Source organism: Aphelocoma coerulescens, chromosome 9 (assembly GCF_041296385.1).
Source record: "Aphelocoma coerulescens isolate FSJ_1873_10779 chromosome 9, UR_Acoe_1.0, whole genome shotgun sequence".
NCBI classification, from domain to species: Eukaryota; Metazoa; Chordata; class Aves; order Passeriformes; family Corvidae; genus Aphelocoma; species Aphelocoma coerulescens.
Genome location: NC_091023.1, coordinates 8580029 through 8602189, shown reverse-complemented (window position 1 = coordinate 8602189; position 22161 = coordinate 8580029). Strand labels below are relative to the sequence as shown.

At 38.2% G+C, this 22161-nt stretch overlaps 1 long non-coding RNA gene across 6 annotated transcripts in view; it reads left to right on the top strand.

The window, feature by feature from the left end:
• Positions 1-16554, top strand: part of LOC138114887 (uncharacterized) — a 36840-nt gene extending 20286 nt beyond the window's left edge. For 5 of the 6 annotated variants that reach the window (XR_011152865.1, XR_011152861.1, XR_011152863.1 and 2 more), the window contains 3 exons: positions 1091-1175; positions 13948-14131; positions 16368-16554. This is a non-coding gene — a long non-coding RNA (uncharacterized lncRNA). The remainder of the gene's footprint in view (positions 1-1090; positions 1176-13947; positions 14132-16367) is intronic. The other variant, XR_011152864.1, reaches the window with a different exon arrangement.
• Positions 16555-22161: the final 5607 nt, after the last annotated feature.

Below are 22161 nucleotides of genomic sequence, written 5' to 3'. Positions count from 1 at the left end.
GTCGTGGTCACTCCTGGTCAGTGCAGTGGGCTTTCACCTGAGGACTGGAATCATGACCCAACACACATGACATAGACTCAGATGTCCTGCATGAGGGTAACCCCACATCCTTAGATGAGTCAAACAGGATGAAATCAGGAACCAGGATGAAACCAGGAACCCGGATGAAACTGAATGTTTAGGAGTTTTGCGAAAATGCAGTGGCATTTACATTTCTCCAAAGAGTTTATCTACTTTATTTTTTGATATATTGCCTCAGTTCTGAGATTGTTGTATGATGATTTTATATTTAAATTACAGATTGGTCTCATACTCAAAGTGTAGGGGTGTGCAGATCAAAACCAGTGAGTTTGGAGCTTGCTAGTTGAAGCCATGTGTAATGTCCTGTTCATTTTTTGGTTGCAGATTTGAAGGGTTTAAACTGAGGTTCACCTTTTTGTGTGTGTTCATATTAAAATTAGAAAATAACTCAAAACTCCCCCAAAAAACTGGGATCAAAACTATGTAGCCATGAATGCAAGTGGAAATGAATATGAACAGTTGATTTTGTTCACAATTACTGACATTCACTGCATCATCCTACATTTTCACTTGACCCTGGAAGTACTTCTAAACAGCTGAATGTATGGAATAAAATCTATAGCCAACACTAAAAAATTGCAATGACAGGATCTTAAGGTCTTCAGTAACTGTAAATCAGTAGAATTGCAGAAATCAACTGAGCTGTAATAATTTACACAAGCTAAGTGTCTGACCTTTAGTGTTCATTAGCATCATTAACATTTCTTAAATGGTGGCAACCAGAATTTGAGAACAGCACCAAAAGTAAGATAAAAAATACCCTCACACCTGCCCCAGGTGAAACACAAAATAATTTGACAGGTAATTAAAATTCTTGTAGAAATTATGGCTACGTAGTTTGTTCTCTGCAGAAAATTAGCATAAAATATACAGATATCAAACAACAGCTTCCAACATATGCTAAAAGGACTCCTTGTTAGGTGAAAAACCCAGGAATTTGGAATGGTTTCCAAAATTGTGTCATGAAAAAGTGTTATGGTACAGCTCTTTTTATTTTCCTTTCCTTTAGACTGCGTTCAAACACAAACAATTTGTGAGCCAGAAGAGCTTAATACCTGAGGAATTCTAATCTGCATATTTGCACTTTGAATCAGGTACTGCTTTCTACATTTTATAAGAAACTTCAAAGCACTCAATGGTTTCCCTCCAGCCAAAAGTTTGGAGGGGGGCACATGCCATTTATTTATGTGTCTTCTTAAGCCAAGTCTCCAGGCTTGATATATGAACACAGCCTTCCAAGCAAACCCATACAAACTTGTATAAATGTACGGCAGGACAATACTGCTGCGGTTAAATTGGTGTTACCTTATTTTGGGGTTGTTCTGATTCAGGTTTCAGGAAAAGAGGCAATGAAAGCAGCACTCTGATCAACAAGCTTATAGTGGTGATGTTTAATTGTCAAATTCGAAAACAAACTAGAACATACTCTGAACCAAATGCATTTTCCCTTAACTTTGCCTGTGTAGAAGTGGGTTTTTAGGAGTGGGCAAATAGCAATTGCAGCTTTCTGAGTCACTGTGGAACAGCTGTTCAATAGTTTGCAAAATATTACCTGAATGAATTTTTAATTTAACCTCTATTACTATAGGGCTTTTCTTTATTTTTTTTTCTTCCCGTCTGGAAGCTTGCTTTTAAGAAAAGTATTTTGCAAAGCTTTGTATATTAGTTATCTCTTGCACAACTTCTGTCTGGCACACAGACCGTCAGTAAATCAAACCTGCCCTCATTTGAAGCTGAGCATTGCTGTAGCTCTCAGTAGAACAGAGCTTCTTGAGCTCTGGCTGGTTTGTTCAGAAGTGCCTTTGGCACATTTAAAGCAGTAGCAATATGCAAAGCAAGGTGTCTTGTCGGGACAGATGACTTTGCCATGACTGGATGTCTTTAGTGTACAATTGTATTACCAAGGTGAACAATCACTGTCCTAAATCAAATATTTTCTTGTTGTTCTGGAAATGATCCCAGTTTACCAGACTGCTAATGAAAATACCCACAGTTCATTTATTTAAAAACACCCTTTCAGGTTATGGAAATGTGTCCACAGACCAGATACAGCTCTGTACAAAATTTGCAAAATGTTAATCAATCCTTAGAGAGGAAAAGCAATTTTTATGGACAGAAAACAGTGATGTCCTGATCAATACATAATTTTATGTAGGCAGGATGATGGTGGTAATGATGATAATAATAATAATTAATAATGTTTTCACATGCATTTCCTTTTCATTCCATACAAACGGACTTGGTTTAGAGTGTATAGGATTCCCATCCTGCCCATGACAATGCACCAGCTGATAAGGAATCCCCTTTAAATAACAGATTATGCAAGGAATGAACTGATATCTGGCATGATTAGTGGGGAAGAATCTGAGCCCTAATATATGACTATCACCTCTACTTTCCGACTGAGGAAATATTTTGGAGCTAAAGGCTGCTTTTGTTTACCATTAAAGCAATAGTGGAAGATCTTAAGAGCTAGACTGAAGCTGTCACCTCTTTACTAGCTCTTGAATCAGCCCTAGGGTGTGAAATATACCTTCTAAACAGATGGTCTGAGATGTTTTTCTGTATTCCCTGATTCAATCTGTGAACCTGTTATTAAGAATGAAAATAGTGACAAATCACAGCCACAAACAGAGAGGCAGTCTCAGAGGTGGCTCATCCTTGTTTGTAATAAAGCCATTTATGTGATGAGGATTCAGAAGAAATGCACAAAAATGATTCCAGATTCTTCCTGTGCTCTTGTGGCAGACTGAGGCATGAGGAACTCAACTCACAGTGCAATCATTTTTATGAAGCTTTCAGATTTGCTACTCTAAGTTCTGCTTGTTGTTCAGTGACCTTCTTACCAGTGTGGCAGGATGGGCGCGGGAGGGGACGTGGCCCAGTAGTTGCTCGTGAACTGTGATATTCCGAGATAGCAAATGCCTTCTGCAATAGGTGATGATGGTGTGTGTGTAGCACTGGCAGCCTGCTTCCTGTGTATCTGGTTGGTCCTGCTAAGCAATGAGTCCATATGTCTAAGGAGAACTCGCACAAACTGGATCAGTCCCTGTCCTCCATGTCCTGGAACGTAGCTTACCTTGTGCAATGTACTGAGTTGGCTCTGGAAAACCCCTTCAGCTGAGTTCAAATAGACAAAAACCCATCCAGTTTAACTGTAGCTCCTCCAAACTGATCCCTTCTAGTCCTTTTCTGTAACAAAGGTAGTTGTCCACCTGTCTCTTTGTGCTTTTTTTGTCCACTTAATTCTGCCTGACCTTTTCTCTGTTCCACTGTGTGTCAGACATGCTCTGCCCACACTATAACACCTGTCTTTTTACCTAAGACCTTCTTGCTGTGACAAATCTCAGCGCAGAGCACAGAGGAGCCTTGAGCTTGCTCTGGTTTAACTTTACTCCCGTGTTCACTCTTTTGGTGGTTCAGTGGTTGGTATTTGTCTCTGTACAAGGTGAGGAGTGGGCACAATCTGTTAATGTCTAATGCAGGGAGAGAGTAAGGGCATAAATCAGCTCTCCCCTGTCACTTCTGCATTTCACTCCCTGCCCCAGGGATCCCAGATGTTCCAGAGACATCACATATGGCACTTTCTTGACATACAGAATGTCAGCAGAGGCTACAACTAGAGACGATGACTGAGGTCCCTCTTTGATAAAAGAGTCACAAGGACAGCTGTGGTCACCTGTAGAATAACAATTATTTTTTGCTGAACTCTGTCTGCTGACTCCTCTCAATTAATTAGTTGCTTCGTTTGAATGGGAATGAATCCCAGATTGCAGCCTCTAATATGTCTTCATTGCATATTGTTTTAAATATCAGTACTCTGTGAGTTCATTAATTTTGATTTCATGAAAATCATTGCTCTACATCCAGAAACAAGTACGAGGGGCTAAACTGTATCAGCCTTGTGTTTTTTTGAATGATCAGAAGGAGAAGCAAAAGCAAATGTAATGCTGGTGCCTTTGTGTACAGCACATACGAAAGCCTTCCCATACTGCCTAGAGCTGGGGTTTGCCATGTGTTTATAACCAGCATGCCTGCAGATTAGATGTAGGTGCTCTCCCATATATTGAAATATCATTTCATGGCACCATTTTTTCCCCCTTGTTTTGATCCATGCTATAATCCAGTACAGGTTGTGCCAAAGATTTAGTCAACAGTCCAAAACAAATAATAAGGCTATCTGGTCAGATTCTATCATCGTCTGAGTCAGATTTGTGCAACTTGATTAAATCAGGGCATATAAAACATATTTAATACATGGCCTGGTAGGGGGAGAGGTACCAGGAGGTCACAATTAATTTCCAACAATTTAAAATGCTCAGATCCATGAATAAAAGATAGATTTGATTAATGCAGAGATTTAGTTAGTCAATGCAATGCAATGCTACATAGCCTGCATCAAAAGAAATTTCTGGGAAGGAGTTTACCTTAAGTGGCACCTGCATCTCTCCCATGTCCCATTAATTATTTCTCTCTTTAGTACTGGTGGAATAGTGCATGAAGAACTTGCAATGTAAGGCATGGATCCTGCAAACCATAATGCTATCTCAGCTTTGCCTGTATGGCAAACTACATGTACAAAACTTGTAGGATCCAGATCTAAAATGACAATACTGAAATGAAGGAAAGAAGAAAACACATAATTAATCTTTCTGAACTAATTCTAAAATTTGACAATAAAATGTTTAATTTTTTCTTTGGCTTGCCCATTAACGCTTGAAGTTTAACTCCTGCTTAGAGGGTGTGATGTAAAAGTGCCAGAAAATGTTTCTCTATTGGATTTCTACTACAGCTCTCACACAAGTGAATCAGAGGGTTGTTTAAATGTAATATATGCCTTTTCACTGTGGAAAAACTGTTAGCAAAATTTATCTCCTTGAGACAGTCTCTTTCCATCTTGTACCCATCATTCTGTAAGCCATTATTTTAACTTAAGCTTTCGTAGTTCTTCTGGATAATTCACTTTGTCTCTAAGGACATTCTCCCTCGACTCCTTTGTTGCTGGAAACAGATTTAGTACTGACAGGCAGAGTCCTGTGTAGGTGTGGGAAGAAAGACACACCTCATATAGATAAAAGCCAGAAGCTTTTATAGGTAAGCTTATGGGGTAGTAAGAGATCAGCTTAGGGGAGGGTCTTTCTGCTTGCTTTGGAAAAAATACAGAGCACCCCTCATTTGGTTTAATGTAAAGTAGTATTTTCACAATTCATCTGCAAAGGGATTTGCATAGCACTTGCATCTAAGAACTGAATGCTTACCACCCTAAATAACTATGATGACCATCAGCTTTTACTTCAGGAAAGTTCTTGGAAATTATTTCAGGAAAGTTTTTGGAAATGCCCTGTTCAAACTGTATCATTTTGAGAAGTTTTTCACTCCAGTGTCACCAGAAGAGAACATGAGAGTGGCTTTGATGAACTTAGTAAGGAAAACTCCATAAATAATTGGTTATAAATATACTTTTACTCTTTTTTTGATATTAAGGTATCTTGACTTTCTGCTATATTGAAATATTTTGTGTGTGTGTTGGCTTTTATATTTACCTTACTGAAACTAAACATTACAATTTTTACCATATGCAAAGATATTTTCATTCTGAATTGGACCAAAAGTGAAAGCCCAAACTGTAGAGTTTCAAGAGAAATGGAAATTCAGTTGTGCTGGAAAGAGGAGCCTGGGCTTGGAAAGATAGATTTTGGAGCCATTCAATACTTCATGCTTATGACCATTTGTTTATCAGACTTTTGTGGCTTCCTCTGTAAATGCTTTCCAAATAAACACAATTACCATGTACCTAATTTGCATATGCCATTACGCTCTGTGAGAGAACAACCTCATTCCTGGAGTTTCTTCATGTGGCACAGCATAAGTGGTAAACAGAAGTAATCTCATGGACTTGCTGTAGGATTGCAGGACGACTTTTTAGCTTTGGTTAGGAAAGAATGTGGGTTGTTGTCTCCACCACCAGTTTTTATGGGAATACAAGGCAATTTAATGGATTTTTTTCTGACTGACATGAGGGTGATGGTGAACATAGTAAGGCACTGCCACCTTAAAAGTTTTTTACCTCCTAATTGTTCTTTAACTGCAGGGAGCAAATTTAATTTTAAGTTTCTGGTCTTTTAATTTATTCCATAACCATGAAAAAAAAATCAACCAAAAAAGTGGACAACTGTACAACTGTTTTGTGCATGGGTTTGCATCTTAGGGAGATTCTGTATTTTGTACATTTAAAGACACCTTGAAATGGCAAGAAAAGTCAATGTTCCTTTATTATGCTCTTTGCTCCCTGACATTTGAGAGAGCGATTTCCAGTCACCATGTTCTTCAATTCATCCATCTGCAGCCTGCTCCTTCTGCTTCACATTGGTGATGAATTATATTCTGCTTCCTCCATCTAATCCTTTTCATTTATTTATATTTTATGAAGGAAACATTAAAGACTCCTCATAAAAATCCAACTGTTTTTGATAAACCTTGTCATGTGCAAATAATGGAGCCTTGTCAAGTACAAGCCTTGCTGGAAATTTATGCCTTCTAATAATAATAACAAGAGAGAATCAGGAACAAATAAGAAATATATTGAATTGGATTCAAAGCATGTTTATGGTTTTAAATTGGTGGCAATAAAGTATTTTTTATCCAGAAATGTTTTTACATGTTAGTTTAATTCAAATACCATGTTGTGCTTGAACTCTGCAGTATTTAGCCCTGCAGAGCTATGAGAGGCATCTTGTACTAAAACATAGTAGAGCAGCCAGTTTTCTCTTTCCAAGGTTTGGTGGTGGAGAGAGGAAAGGATAGACCTGACTTATTAATACAAGAGGAAGCAGTATTTTTGGCAAAGGAGCAAACTGGTCAGCCGAGGCCTCTCTGTGGGTTAGCAAGAAATGGTAGGGACACAGAGGTTAAAGAAAAAATTTATATATTTTATTGGAATATTAATTTTTTTTCTTCAGCAGCAAACTTTTCTGGCCAGTCAACTTGTCAGAAGCATTTATTATTTTTGGCTGCTAAGGCTGTGGATAACTGGCAGGGCAGAAGGACAACTGGTCATCTAAAAGAAGATAAGGTTGCCTCATGTCATAATCTTCAGCCATCCCTTTGCTGTATGATATTTTATTTCCTATTATAATTTTTGCATTGAGAATAAAACTGAACAGAATGTTAATTGTTTGCTGATGAGACCAATTAGCATTTTATAGCACTTTACAAATGTCAGGGAATGAAGGGGATTTCTCAGGAAGAAGACTTTGTGTTCAGCTGGCAAAGTCTAATCCAAACAAATGTGTCCCTTTAATGAAGAGGTTTCTTAGTAACAGTGAGTTCCCTGAATATATTGTTTGTGCATCTTCACAGAACTGATATTTATGCTCCCATGAGTGTTACTCTTTACATGAAATACTTGTTTTACATCTTTTCAGGAGTAAGAATATCTGTAATTCCCTTTCAGTTTACATACCCAATCTGTCATGTTGAAATACTGCTAGAAATAATATAAGAGAACGAAGAAACAAAGAAAAAATTGGTTTTCAATTTAGAAAACTAGTCAGCTCATGCAAGGCCTGTGATCCAAGTTGTGTTTCACAAATATTGAAGGTTTCTATGAGAAAGGCATGAAGAGAAAATTTACTTTCAGGGGATATTAATGTTTTAGTTTAATTTAATTTTGGTGTAGAACAAAGGCCCTTTCTGCCCATTCTCCCACCTCCTTATTCAAACCTTTCTTGGCAAGCTCAGCGCTTAGATTTTGACTTTGCATGATAACACAACCACTGCTGAACTGGGCAGTTGCCAATCGGCCAAAGAAATAAGTTAATGAGAAATCAGACAGAATTAAGGGCACTGTTTTTTTTGCACTTCATCAATTACGGTCCCTAGAAAACAGTGGGACTTTAACAATATTTGACAAAGATATTCTGCCCTGGTCTGTGTGATATCAGTTGTAATGCATTTTAAGGCACCAGATGAACCAATCGATTTTGCAGTGTTGTCACAAAATGATGACCTTTATAAGAAAAATGCCCCAAAAGGTCACAATTTAAGTGTACTTTACCAGGTAAAATTCAAGCTTTGCAGGTATCAGCCTTTATAATGAGGTTAGTGACACCCACCAACATGTATCTTATGCTAGATCTGGCATTTTTCTTTTTCTAAAGATTCAGCACAGATATCTGCATTATACTGTTGCCAAGTCTTCATCTATGGCATGTATATAACTTTTAAATTACCTTCAGAACTGATGACACCCTCCCCATTACTTTTCCCACCATGGATCCCTGAAATAGCACACACTGATTATTAAATGGAGCTTGGTGCACGTGGGTGTTTCACAGTAGTATCAATTTCATACTGCTCAGAACAGATTTAGATTTCTCCTTGTCTGAATTACACCGACGTAACTGAAAATAGAATAGAGGGCCGGCAGAGTTTTCTGAAGAATTTTACTCCAGGTGCTTGCAGTGTGACCCTTAAAGTCAAAAAGTAAATTGCCAATTGGGTGTTTGACAAGCATCATTTATCACTTGTGCATGATGGTACATGAGACATTACTTAAGAAAAAAGAATTGTAAATCTGAATGACCTGTGGGACTTGGTCAATGTATACAAGTTGTAGGTTTCTTGCTGCAGAAGGAAATGAATCAAAACCAATAATTTGGACATGATCTTTTGTATCTTGACAGATTATATATTCACATTCTTGAGACAGACTGGTGGGTTTTTTGGTAGATTGGGAGGAAACAAACAGGGCTGTTGGATTTATTTCTGCTTTTACTATTATAATACTTTTGGAAGGATTACTATCTAGGATATTATTGCTGAGTACAATGATGCTTGGGTTCACCAGCCCTTTCCCAGTGTCTAATGAACAGAATGGACAACATCTGCATGAATAATATGACTAAACCTAAAAATTTTTGATTCAAAAACTTGTTGGTTTTCTTTTCCCCTTCACTAGTGATGAGATCAATAATATACATATGTATTCTGCAGTCTGTGGCCTAGAAATTCTTTACTGTATAGTTCTGAAATCTGATAGTAGTTTGTTCCCACACACACAGAGGACACTTGAAAAGACGAGTTGTATCAAGCAGCAAGAAAGAGCAGCTGCATTTATTTTTAATGATTTAATGTGGAACATCCTAACGACTTAGTAGTATGATATAGTCTATATGTAGTAAGGCTGCTTATGAGTCACAAGAGCCTGTAAAAGTGTCATAATTAAAGTTCCATAGGAAAAAGACAGTTAAATGTGTTCATTCTGAATCTGTGGGAACTTCATATATTTTACTGGAATAGCTATTTTGGAGCACTTTCCTCCTCCACCCCAGCCACCACTGTCTTTCATGGGTCTGGCAATGTTTGCTTAGCAAAGATTGCCTTTGTCCACGTCCCCCCAGCCAGCCCAGCATGGGTAGCACTGCCCTGGGCTCTGGGCTTTGGAGCTTCCACCTCTGTTCGGGTGTTTGTGATCAACAACTGCAAGACAAACGTGGACTCTGCAAACCAAAGGAAAGACCAGATGTTTTAAATAATCCCTTACATGCTAAAGTTTATTCTTATGATGTATACAGATTCAGGACATTAAATATGTTGATAATCTCATTCCAAAAAATCCCTTTGCTCCTCTCTGGGGATTTGACCAGTATGTCAGATGCCAAGTTTGGAAGACATATATCTTGCCTTTTTATACAGCTGCAAATAAGACATGCTGCATTACAGTCTCCAAAATTAAGTCTGAATAAGGTCTCAGCCTTAGCCCTACTTTTCTTTTCCTCCTGCAATATGTGGCTGTAATAACTCATGGGATTTATTCAGTCAGCATTTTAAATACTGTGTGTGTCCCCTTCCATCATTCATAACACAAGATGATGAAAAGCACTGCAACTAATTTTATGCAACACAATGAAATTAAAAGCTTTTGGTATTACTGTACTGCAGGTATAAATCTAACTAAATGTGGTGTTGGAGAGAGATGGACTATATAGGTAAGTGTTGGAATAATTTAAGGTTATTTGGCATTTTCTATAGATGTCTCTTCTTGTTTCTTCACAAATACCATAAGTAATTGTGTGGTTAATAAAGTCTTAAAGTGTCTGAGCTTGCAGTTTTCTACTGCCTTTATTCATTTGCTAAGAAAAAGTAAAGCTAATGGAAAACAATCCATTTCAGTGAAACTGTAGATTTGCTTACCCATCATAGCAAAATGTTAGTTTATGTAATATTTTAGTGTCACATTAATTTATGTTAGGTACAGTATTTCAACTTATGTACTGACAAATTTCAGAGAGCTGGTCAAATTATTAGATTTATATTCTTATATTTCACTTTTATCCATCAAACTCTATATGTCTTTTGTAATCTGGATATTATCAAAAATGTTGCTTGAGATCTGAAGGTGTGCTTTGTGCTTATATAGAAACATTTACATGAGTTAGGACACATAAACAGCTTTTCCCACATCCCTAATCCATTATCGTTTATGTACTCCACTCTTTACTTCTCCCAAATACATACCTTGACCCTTAACAGCCTTGTTATTTCCACTGTTCATAATAAGAGGAATTATGTTCTCTCTGTTATTTCTTATTGAACTTCAAATGAATCTTCACTTATTTTTGTAGAATTGGGCTTACTCCCCTGAGTCTATTTTTGCATACATCTTTTGTTCAGCTCATGCTATATGAGTTTTTCTGCCACCAAAAATTGTGTGAAAGGCATGAAGAAGACTTTTTCATGCACAGGCTAAGGCCCTTTTCATGCTTAGTATTTTGCAACAGAGGACAATGTTGAGTTTCTTTTCTTGTTATCTCATTACATTGCCTCTTTCATCTTGGAACTGCAGTTACTTAAAATTGTGTGCTCCTAATCTACTCAACTTGCCCTGAACTTTATTGCTATCACTTTGAATTTACAACTATTTTCTCTCCCCTTAACCAGCATTTAGTGTTATCATCAGCTAAACTGGCATCATGTTTCTTCAAGGTTGCTTAGCATTAAAAGAAAATCTTTTCCTCAATTAGTTGTGTGATTTTCCCCTCACAGGCTGCCCCCCTTCTTCCCCCGCCTTGTCTGCTCTTATTAAAAGCAGTCCTGAGATACGGAGCATCAACTCATCTCCCAGCACCTGCTTTGGTGTTTTCTGCCTGTATGGGAAATCCAGGCACAGAGGTGCTCATAGGGCTCCTGGGCCAGCATCAAGGGCCCCGTGGAGGAGTAATGTGTGTGCTCTGCACACAGAAACAGCTCAGGAACCATCTGCAGCAGCCCTAAAATCTCAGCCTGTGTCAGCGAGAAAATACTGTCTTCTCTACCCATCTCTATATGGCGCTCCCTAAACTCAGCTGAGAATAAATTCTGTTTCTTTTATATGTCCAAGGTGATCTTTTCTCTTTGATTTGGGTGTTAAAAAGTTTGGAATCAAGGTGGATAGTTCTGGCTGAGCCTGGGCTCCAGTGGACATGTAGAGTGCAGTCTTTCCTCCACACTTCTGCACATGCAGGATTCTGTTATGCTGCTGCCAGTATCACAGGCCCTGCAGCCCTTTGTGCAGCAAGCAGAATTTTTTAACACTTGTTTATCTTCCAGCATCTTCCTTTCCCCCTCTATTGCTCTATCTCATTCAATTTCACCCAACATTTCCCCCTTTTATTATTGCTGGTGAGTAATTAATGTAGTTATGCATCTTTGCAATGATGAAAATTTCTGAGCAATCTCTTCTCTGCAACAGAAAACTTTAAAAACTTTCCTGATATTAAATTCTCAGTCAAGTGCACAGTTATCTCTCTTGAGCTGTGCTGACAAAAAAGAACATTTTTTTGGGCAGAGAGTCCAGAGAATTTTCTTTTTAGTTTATTGGTTATTTCAGGACACAATTTATGCAAAACATAAGAAATCTAAGAAATAAGAAATTTATTGAGATAATGTATTTTAATTACAATTATAATTTTAAATTAGTGTTCTGAAAAGTGCCATATTTCAAGATGCAGAACCATTGACTGAGTACTACAGGAAAAGCACAGTAAAGCAGCTTGACAGAAAGTTGTAGGAAATTCTTTATCCTACTCTTCACCTTTATTTTCTGTTTCTGATTTTATTTTTATGTGTATGACATATATTTATTTCAGACATTATTCAGTTAAGAAAGAAAACTTGCAAAGTGTTGCTAGCAGTTGTCTTCCTTCCAAATATTTTGAGTGGTTGGTTGTCCAGTCAGCTTCTGGAAAGCCTCTCTATACAGCATCACATTTCTTAGTCAGCTCCAGTACTCTGAACTAAAAAATCAAGGCAGTGCTTAGTATCTCATCACTATCAGATCAAGGACTTCATGGAAAAATACCAGGACAACTGAACTGCACTAATTTTCTGCATTAATGAGCTCTCTTAAGCTGTTAAGTTTTCTTTTATATGCCTTACTCTACTTATTTTCAGAAAAGGAGCAACAGAGTTTTCATGCTAGTACTGGTATCTCAGTTCTAAAGTGACTTGTGGAAGGTGAATTTTGATGGATCTCAAAAGAGATATCAGGGATTAGTTTGGGGGAAAAGGCTACATCTGGTATTTTCTGAAAATCAGAGTCTAAAATGAACCCAATGTGTCAGATCAGGCAGTTGAGGATTATGTAAAACATTGTTCAAGCTGATATAATTTCACTGTTTGCTGTGTTTCTCATGATTGTATTTTTCATATCAAAAGGCATTGTAAGGCTGCCAGTAATATAAGTTGTCTAGAGTGGATGAAAAAATTTATTCCTAAAGCATTGTTAGGATCAGGCAAAGCTACCTGGTAATATATTATTTCCTTGTGCTTTTGCAGGAAAGAGACAGGATTCATGACTAAGGTCAGGAGAAAGACAATAGGAGTGTGTCAGACTTATTTGGGACCTACTGGGAAGCAATAAGTGTATCCAAAGCAGTGCTCTGCCTGTTGGCTCCTTTGTGGGAAAGCTGAACTTTGAGTACATAAAGTGACTTGTGTTGAAAATTCTGATATATTAGGTACAGCATTATCTTTTACCTTCACAGTCATGAATTTACCTCTGAGTGCCAGTGATGTTATTTTAGGGCCCTGGCCCAGCCAAAAGCAAGAATGACTTTATCAGCACATCAGCACTACAGGAACTGCCTGACTGCCAATGTTTCTGATGCAGAGTCTGATGTTGAATAACAACATTGTTCAGTAAGAGCTGTTTCCTTGAGGCTTAGTTACAGAAGTGTTTGGAACACGGTGGTTTCTCTATTAGCATTTTTGGAGTGAATACTCTTCGTTGTATCTTATGCAGTTTATCACTGAAGTTGACTTTCCTTCTGCAATTCACTGTAGAATGAGCCAGAAGGAGAATTAAGCATGTAAAGTTTAAAACAAATATATGTAAAAATACTTATCTGCATAAATCCTGCCATCCCATTCATCGTTGATAAGTTCTGAATACAGCAGGACAAAGTACAACCCCTTTTATCTTTAACTATATTTTAGGAATCCGTTTGAAGACACTTTACAGCATTTTCATTTTATTTGGCCTGCTAATTTATTTCCTGCATCTGAATAATGGGCTGCCTGAGGAGGGGCTGTGTCTTCTCTCTATTGAGAAACTTCCTCCGTTCGGGATAGAAAGATCCTTGTCCAAGGTTTAACCAATAAAAGATTCATAAGTGACCTTAATAATTGTCGCAACGCATCCAAGAAAGCAGAACTACCAGAAAGTCTGTCTTTTTATGTATCAAGACAAAACAATAAATGTTAAGAGTTAAATATTTGATGGTATAAAGCCTTGACTTCGACCTTCTGTAGTCAAAAGTGCAAGGACTTAGATTTGTCATAAAGACAAGTTAGTCTGATGTTTGGTGCTCACACGTCTTTTTCTAGGTCCCAAGTCCCCCAGGATCCTGTCACTCCAAATGGAGTTAGTTACATCAGTGCCCTGACAGTTTTCTCAGGTTTGTGTCAGATTATAAAAAAGATCCAAACTCCTGCTATGACCTTTGGCTCTCTGGTAGGCTGAGTGTGTATCCTCGGGATCGGAAAGGGTCTGAAGTATGTGCTCTGCAAGGTAAGAACATCACTGACACACTGCATATTTTTTAGCTCATGAATTACATTTTGATTGAAATATGTAGTATGAAATTTATATTTCAATAATTATGTAGGTTTTTTCCAATAGATGAATAATGAGCACATGTGGGAACTTTGTGGTTTTATATGCATAACAAAATACTAAAACAACCCCAAACTTGTCAGTCAATGGAATTCATGCATAAAGATTGGGATCACAGGTTGATATTTCAATTTATACCATGGATTGCTTTAACATTCATGCACTATATACATTGAATTGCTTGTGGGTGGTCCGGGTGGTCCTGGGCTGTTTCATGTGAAGATGATGAGAATAAAGTGTAAGTAAAGAAAATCACTGATCCTGCTTCTAATATGCCAGGCTAGTCAGCAAGGCTGTTGTTGAACTTTAAAGTAGCAAGGAATTACCCAGAAGTCCTTGATAAGTGGGCAGAGACCAGTTCCAAGTCTAAGCTCATACTTTTTTTCTAATGTTCCTGGAATATCTTGAACTTAGAGCAGGATCAGAATTCCTTGTTCATAGTCCAGTTCATGTTAGTTACACCAGCAGTTTTTTTTTCTGATCAGACCTTGAGCTAACTGAATAATTCAACACGATAAACCTGTTCGTGATGCTCATTTCACTACTGGGTGAATGAAGTCTATGGGACCAGGAAGGATACCTTTTTTAACAAAAGGATATTATTGAAATCTGTGAGGTACATTCAAGAGCTAAGCTGGCTTTTTTTTTTCCATAATAAAACTGGCTTTGCTTCAGAAGCAATGGCTATTTTTGAACGACTAAATATTACAGATGGCTGAAAAAACTCTTTCTTGATAGTCAATGGAAATGAATGATTCTTATTTTATTCTGGTCTGTAAAACATTGTACAAATAAAAATTCAGCAGCTTGTCAATGTGCTATGCCTTACCTTCACAATGCCTATGATTTTGTTTATATATCTTTCTGTAGCACTCATTCAGCTGAGGAAAATCCTCCATCATAATTTTTTTTTACAGAGCTAGTGGTGTCTGCTAACTCCTGTTGGACAGATTTCTGGTTTAGCCCAAAGGTTATTTTTAAAAGAGAAAGTAATTCTTTGGCAAACTGGGACACAAGCAAAAGAATGCTTGAAGGTTGAAGAAGGACTTTGGGTCTTCCCACTGATTAGGTGGGGACCAAAAGCACGCAAAGCACCATAAAACTCGGTCCATTATTTTAGAAGATTATGGTTCTCTCTCACTGGATGGTGCATGAAGCCCTCGTGATTGATTTCCATATTAACAAGGAAAATGGGCCTTCATTTAGTTTAGTGGAATTCAGCAAAATGGCATCAAAAACAATACTGAGCAAGATGAACCAACTGCCGTCAACAAGTGCTTGGGGAATTTAAACAATATTTTACAACAAGGGATAATTAATTATGAATTAATTAGAAACTGCACATGTAGTTGAATGTGCATGTATGTGGCACACAATAATTCTGAGAACATTAATTGAAATTCCCGTTTAAATTACCTGAATTTTGTACCAAGAGACATGTAAGAACTTAGAGACTACTTTTCTAGATGTGTAGGATTTTCAGGCAAAAATTATTCTAACTCCCCTAAAAGAAACATTTCACATCTCTTACTGTTCATTGAATAAAAAATTTGCTCTTGTTTTTGAAAGCATTTATGTAAGAGTTTTGTAGGCATACAGGTAATGTACATTGTACACAAGGACTGTCTTTATCTCAGGCCTTGAAAAATGATGTATGCCAATTCTGGAGTAATTTATTTCATGCCAGGTTTGCTACATCTTTAATTTTCCTCTTTCAAGTCAGCTTTGGAGAAACATGTAACTGCAGTTGCTTCTATACTTCACTGAGCATCAGATTGAAAAGAGAAGGAACACAGATCTAAGAACATTAAACTAATGTTTGACACTTCCAACAGATGTGTGTAAAGTCTAAAGAATGTAGAGCAAAAGACCACTATCATGCTAAAGTACGAACATAAAAATATACAAGTCTATCTGAGTTGTGTTGATAACTGAGCTTGAGGAATGTGCATTATGTCCTGAGCTCTGACAGCTTTAACTAGACAGGAAAACGCAAGCACCTTTTCTCTGATAACAGCTGGTGCATTGATAGTCTTTACCGACCTTATCTGAAGAATAATAAATGCTTCAGCTCCTCAGTTTGTCCTTATTGCCTTTCTTGGTTGATTTTTTATTTCCTTTGCCTTTTTAGTGTCAGATTCCTCAGATAATCAGGAAAAAAAAATCCAACCTTTCGACCTGCTCTAAAGGGATGACTGAGAGAAATGGCAGCAAGACACCTTCTAAGTGCTCTGTGGATTAAGAATGGCCAGACATTTTATAAGGCCCTGTGAAGTGGTGGCTGCGTTAACACCAATGTCAAAGGCATGCAGAGCAGTTACCCCCGTCAAGGTAAGACCCTGCTGCACAAAAGATGCCAAAGAAACTGATATGTACAAACCCCAGGGCTTTGAGTCCGGTCAGGTGAATACTCTTCCCTAACACCCCCCTCCAGCACACAGCCCAGGTGCTTCCCAGCCAGAGCACACTATTTTGTGCAGTTGCAAGCAGCAGGAGAGTTATATAGGAAGCAAACTTTCTAGAAATCCCAACATGGGAAACATAATGAACTAAATAAGTGTGACTGGTTGTCCTACATATAGCACCTTCAAGTTGGCTGGACTGTCCAATTATTGATCAGGAAGAAAATCTCACAAAAAATGTCAGACCAAAAGCTTTTTGCTTTCTCTAGTCTTAACGTGTTGAGGCTTTTAGGTCAAATTCCAAAGGACACTGTGACAATCATGCTGTCTTCAAGAAAGCCAAACACTTACTAGTAATTTCACTGCCTTTACTGCATATAAAACAGCATTGGGACTATGCAGTTTGTACTTCTAATTTTTATTTTTTAAAAAAAATTATCTTCTCCAACAAATAAACAAAAATACTTTCATGTAATTTTAAAAATGTTACTTTTTATTTAACACCATCCTTTGAATCAATTGCATAAAAGGCCACAACAAATAGGCATAAAACAAATATAGATATTAAAACACATCATGAGCTCTTCCTGTGTTAGCTTAATTCAGTTTCTTTGTTTACAAAATAAACATCAGTATAAATATTTAATACAGTAGCTGCAGTAAGAAAAAAGGACAAACTATTATTATTGTGAGAATGCTGAGCGCAGTGGAAACTATCTTTTAAATTACAACTGTCTCTTAGCTTGAGCTAGAGCCTTTTTTCATAAAGGAAAAAGTCATAGTACATTAATGGCAAATATCCATCAGGAAATAAATCTAAAAGCAACTCAGGAAGTATATTGCTCTGAGGAAGATGGCTTTGCATTTGTGCCATGTTTATAATAAACTCAATTCCAATATCTTGAAAATAACAGTAAATATTTAACACAAGGAATATTTCATAAGATTGCAATAAATGTTTAATACTGTGTAACTTTGCAGTACTTCAAAAACGTATTGCTACAAATATTTATCTAGAAATTTAATTAAATACATGTATAATCCATGAAATAAACTACCTCAGCTTTGATTTAGCAGGCTGCTCTGCAGAAATGCAGAGGTGTGTCCCCATGCAGCTCTCTCTGTGCTGGAGCCTGAGACTGTGTGTTTGAACTCCCAACCCTTGCCCTGATTGAAGATTCATCAGTGTCAGGACTATTCCTCTCTTCTAACTACTCCTACACAAATTCACTGACTAACAAAATCAGTGTCTGACTGACCCAGTGTTGTACAGACTTAGGACTGTAACCTTTGCCTGATATTCCTCAGAGTTAGATGATCCTTTCTCCTCACACAGCCTGCCAAAATGGAATCATAATTGCATTAGCCTCAGGAGATGTCCTCCTCCTTCTGGATTGCTTCCAGGATCCCGAATATCCAGCCTTCCTTTCCAAGGCTTCACTACTTGTGAAAGAAAATACACATCCTTTCATGTGCTGGCACAGGGGTAAATTTGATTTAATTCCTGTACGGGAAAGAATAGAGGGTACATTGAATCCAGGGAAGGGCAACTACAGACACTGGTAGGCCAATGTGGGGAGGAGTTTCTGGCTAAAAATCACTCTATGGCTTTGTGTGGAACATGTGGCAAGAGCATGTAGATGTAGCCCCTTGTGGTGTTCAGTAATGTAAAATGTCTGATTGTCCTGTGCACCTCTTCAGCACCGGAAGGTCACCTGAGCTCACCTATTTTCCCCAGACTGTGTAAGTTCCTAGAAGTCGTCAGTCAGCCTTATATTTACTCATTTTTTCTGAAATGCCATTGTCTTTAAAAACACAGGCAGGGATTATTTTTGCACAATTAGATTTCTTGTGGCCTAAAACACTTATAAAACCTTCTGGAATACTTTCTAGTAGTGCAGTGTTGCCGCAGGTCTGGAGTGAGATGCTGGTAGGGCACCACTACAGCTTTCATTAGAAAGAGTTATTGGCCAGTTAAACCACTCCCTATCTGAGCATCAGGACAATAAGAAAACAATTCTGATAATTCTTGATTTAATTCTGTAGTGGAAATGTATTTCTGGCAATAGCATGTTAACAAAGCAATGAACATTTCCTTCTTTTTGTAAGTCATAGTGCAGTAGTCTGTGATCTCTTTAACCTATATTGGAATGATTTCCAGTGAAAAAAAAAATTGGCTGTCTGGGAGAGGGGAAGTGAGGAAAAATAATGCAGGGAAGAAATTATCTGCAGCTTGAGTCTATTTGCTACTTTCTCTTTTGGAATCCATAACTTCATTTCCTGATTCTGTTTTTGTGGTACTGGTTATAAAAACAATTAAAGAAGCAAAATACTGGTGTTTTATGTTTTCATAAACTATAACTAAACCCATTTTCTTTAAGTCCCCTTTCTCTTATATTACTATTTGCAAAACTTTATTACTCCTTTTGCTCTTTTTAATGCTGAAACGATACTATCATTGAACAGCTAAAAATATAGAACTTCATTTGACACATCTTGTAGTGCTGTGACTCTATAATTTTTTCTACTGAAGTGCTGCTAGTCAGGGTAGAAATAGGCCCTGAGATGAAATAGAATTGACTGATTTCAGTGGGATTTGGATAAACCTTCAGAACTGAACAGATATAAAGTGAGCATGACAGGAGAAAATAATGGAGATATTTCAAGGAAGAGCATCTGCAAGTTTTGTGGTTGCCTAGTAGTGGTGATCATTGCTTCTCTTTTTTTTAGTTAAACATAGCTGAGCACATTAGGAGTGTGGTACCAGAGCCAAGTGTGGAGTTCTAGCATTTGACCTACTATCCATGTAATCTAAAAATAAACTTAAGCACAAAATCAAGGAATAGTTTTCAATCTTTACAGGCTTTACATGACAAAATTACATTATGTTCATACTGAAATAAATTGAATTAGTAGAGCTGATTTTGGCAGGACAACCTCAGAAGTTAGGGACCTGCATGGTCTCTGGACAGTACATGACCTGCCTCAGCAATTTCTTGCATGAAGAGGCTTCCTCTGTTACCCAGGGTCCTGCTTGCTATCCTTTATAATCCACACTGGAAGATACTCACTCCTCAAAGCTCCCTTCAAACTGATGACTATTTTCAAGCAGACCATCCTGAAAGGACCATTCTATATAATTGCTTTTCAATCTGCACCCTTTATTTGTAGCCCATTTGAACAATCAGCAAATACATACTACATGTAAAGGCATTTCTGAATTCATGTTTTGATGCTGCTGAATGGGGAGCCCTTAAAAAATACCCAACCTCTGTGTTGCTATGTGATGTGCTTAGAGAAAAGTCAAGTATTAAGTCAGACAGAGGGACTCTGTATGCATAGAAAAGATTTGGATCACAGTTTGATAAACCTGCATGCTTCTCAGGTTGAAGAACTTTAAAAAAATACTACTGCTATAGCTTGGGCCATTAGTTATTCCATGCTGGGCTCTGTATTCTTTGTGTGTGGAATACTTTGATAGAAACATTCCTTTCTTTTGAGCTGTGCACTGTTTGTCATAACAGCATGGGATGTTGTGAAAGTTAAAAATGACACTGTCAGATTAATCATTTTAAAAAGGTTCCTTTTACTCTTTGTAAAAAAGGATAACCTTTGAAAATACAAAGATGAAGGCAAGTAAATGGCTTTCTAGAAGACAAAATTGGTTCAGATTTTTTCAGATGACTCTGCAGATGATCTGTTGTTGTTTATGTTCAGTAGTTTAGTATTTCTGCTCCTCAGCAGACTTTGTGTCCTGCAGCCTAGCTCAGTCATTGTAGTGGGATGTTACAATAGATTTACCTGCATATCCACCCTTTCCTGGTCCCCTTTTCAGAGTGGATCCATGCATTCCCTCTGTTTCTTATGAGTTAGACTGGCATTTTCAAAACTACAGTGTGTGGTGAAATTCCGTGTAAGCAAATCATCATTATACCTGCAGTATCAAACCAACGCTAATTGCAGTTTGAAGGGAATGAGGTTCATTTTTGTGAATATTATGAGAGACACATTTGTAAGGAAAATATTTTCTCTGAACAATAATGTAGTGGCCTATGCTCTTTCTACCTATGAGGAGTAGGGAATTTGGCTTTACTTCCTTGTGCTTCTGTTTAGGTAGGTGGCAATCTCACTCCTAACAAATACAGGGAAAATGTTTACGAAACAGGAATATTTCCATCCAGATTAGTTTCTGGAGAAGATGCCTTTATCTGAGCAATGTTCAGAAATCTGGGGAGAGAGAGTCCTGTGTGCTACATCCATGGTACAAGCTTGAGGAAAATCTGCATGGGGCATTGCAAAGAGGGGATAAATGTGGACAATTTGTTGTGAACCTCACCTCAAGGTTAACAACCATTTGCAAAATGCCATCAAGTCTTCCTATAAAGAGCAAAGGTGCAACTGGTTAGAGGCAGTCAGTGTTTAACTGATACTGTCTCTGCTGTTTACAGACCCACATGTTCATGTGAAATGCTGAGCCTGTGATTCACACATAAAAATTCAACCTTGCATTCTTTCCCCCCTCCTATCCCGAGATCTGGCTCACTCATTTCAGAGCACTGGGAGGAGAGTGCTGGAACCTTCCACTCATAACACCAGGACTCTGTGAGGAATCCATGGGACTGCTCTGCAGCTGGGGCTGTGCCATTTGCTGGCAGAAACCCAACAAGGCAGAGCAGGCCTCACCAGCTGCTGGGACTGTGATTGCTCCACTGTGTGGGACCTTACATCCTAAAGATATGCTTGACAAGGGCACAGGTCATTGTGCTGACACAGGCACCAGGAAAGGAGGTGTTTAAAGGACCTGCAGAAGAGGTGACAGCTGTAGATAAGCACACAGACATGCTTCATGTCAACAGGAACTGCTCATGGCCAAGCACTTCTGAAAATGTTGGTACACTGCAGTAAGATGGCTGAATAGGTGCCAGAGCCTCTGGAAAATCAGGACTCCATTGTGAGGGCTGAGCACTTCTGCGAAGGCAGCCTGCAGAACTGCTGCAGATGGCCTGGCCCCCTCTCAACAGGCGTAGATCACAGTTCCAAGGGCAGCAGGAGGGATCGGGCTCGGAGGTTGTGGGGAGGAGAGGCAGACAGGAGCTGGCAAAGGACAGGGTGTCAGGTGCAGCAGCTGTCCCAACAGGCACATTTGCCATGTCAGGATACTGCTCTCTCTCTGATCCAAGCACTGAACTCTAATTTTATTTGCAATGTGTTGATTATCATGGTCAATCTTGTATTTTTGTTTGAGAGTTGTGTATTTCTGTTGTTTGACAGTGTGCCAGCTGCTGGCTGAGGAGATGAACTAAAAACTCAGAATTAACCGCAGCCACCTGAGAATATCAGAAATTCCCTTAGAGGGAACTCAGCTGTAATCTTGACTCTCTTATTCACTAAGAAACAATCTACCTGATCCCGAAATTCCCTTGGTTAATGGAGACATATTCTTCCCCTCTTTTTTTTCTTTTGAGACCATGTATTGATTGCCTCAGCCTTTTCTACCCCCTGTATGAATCCTTAGAGAAATGC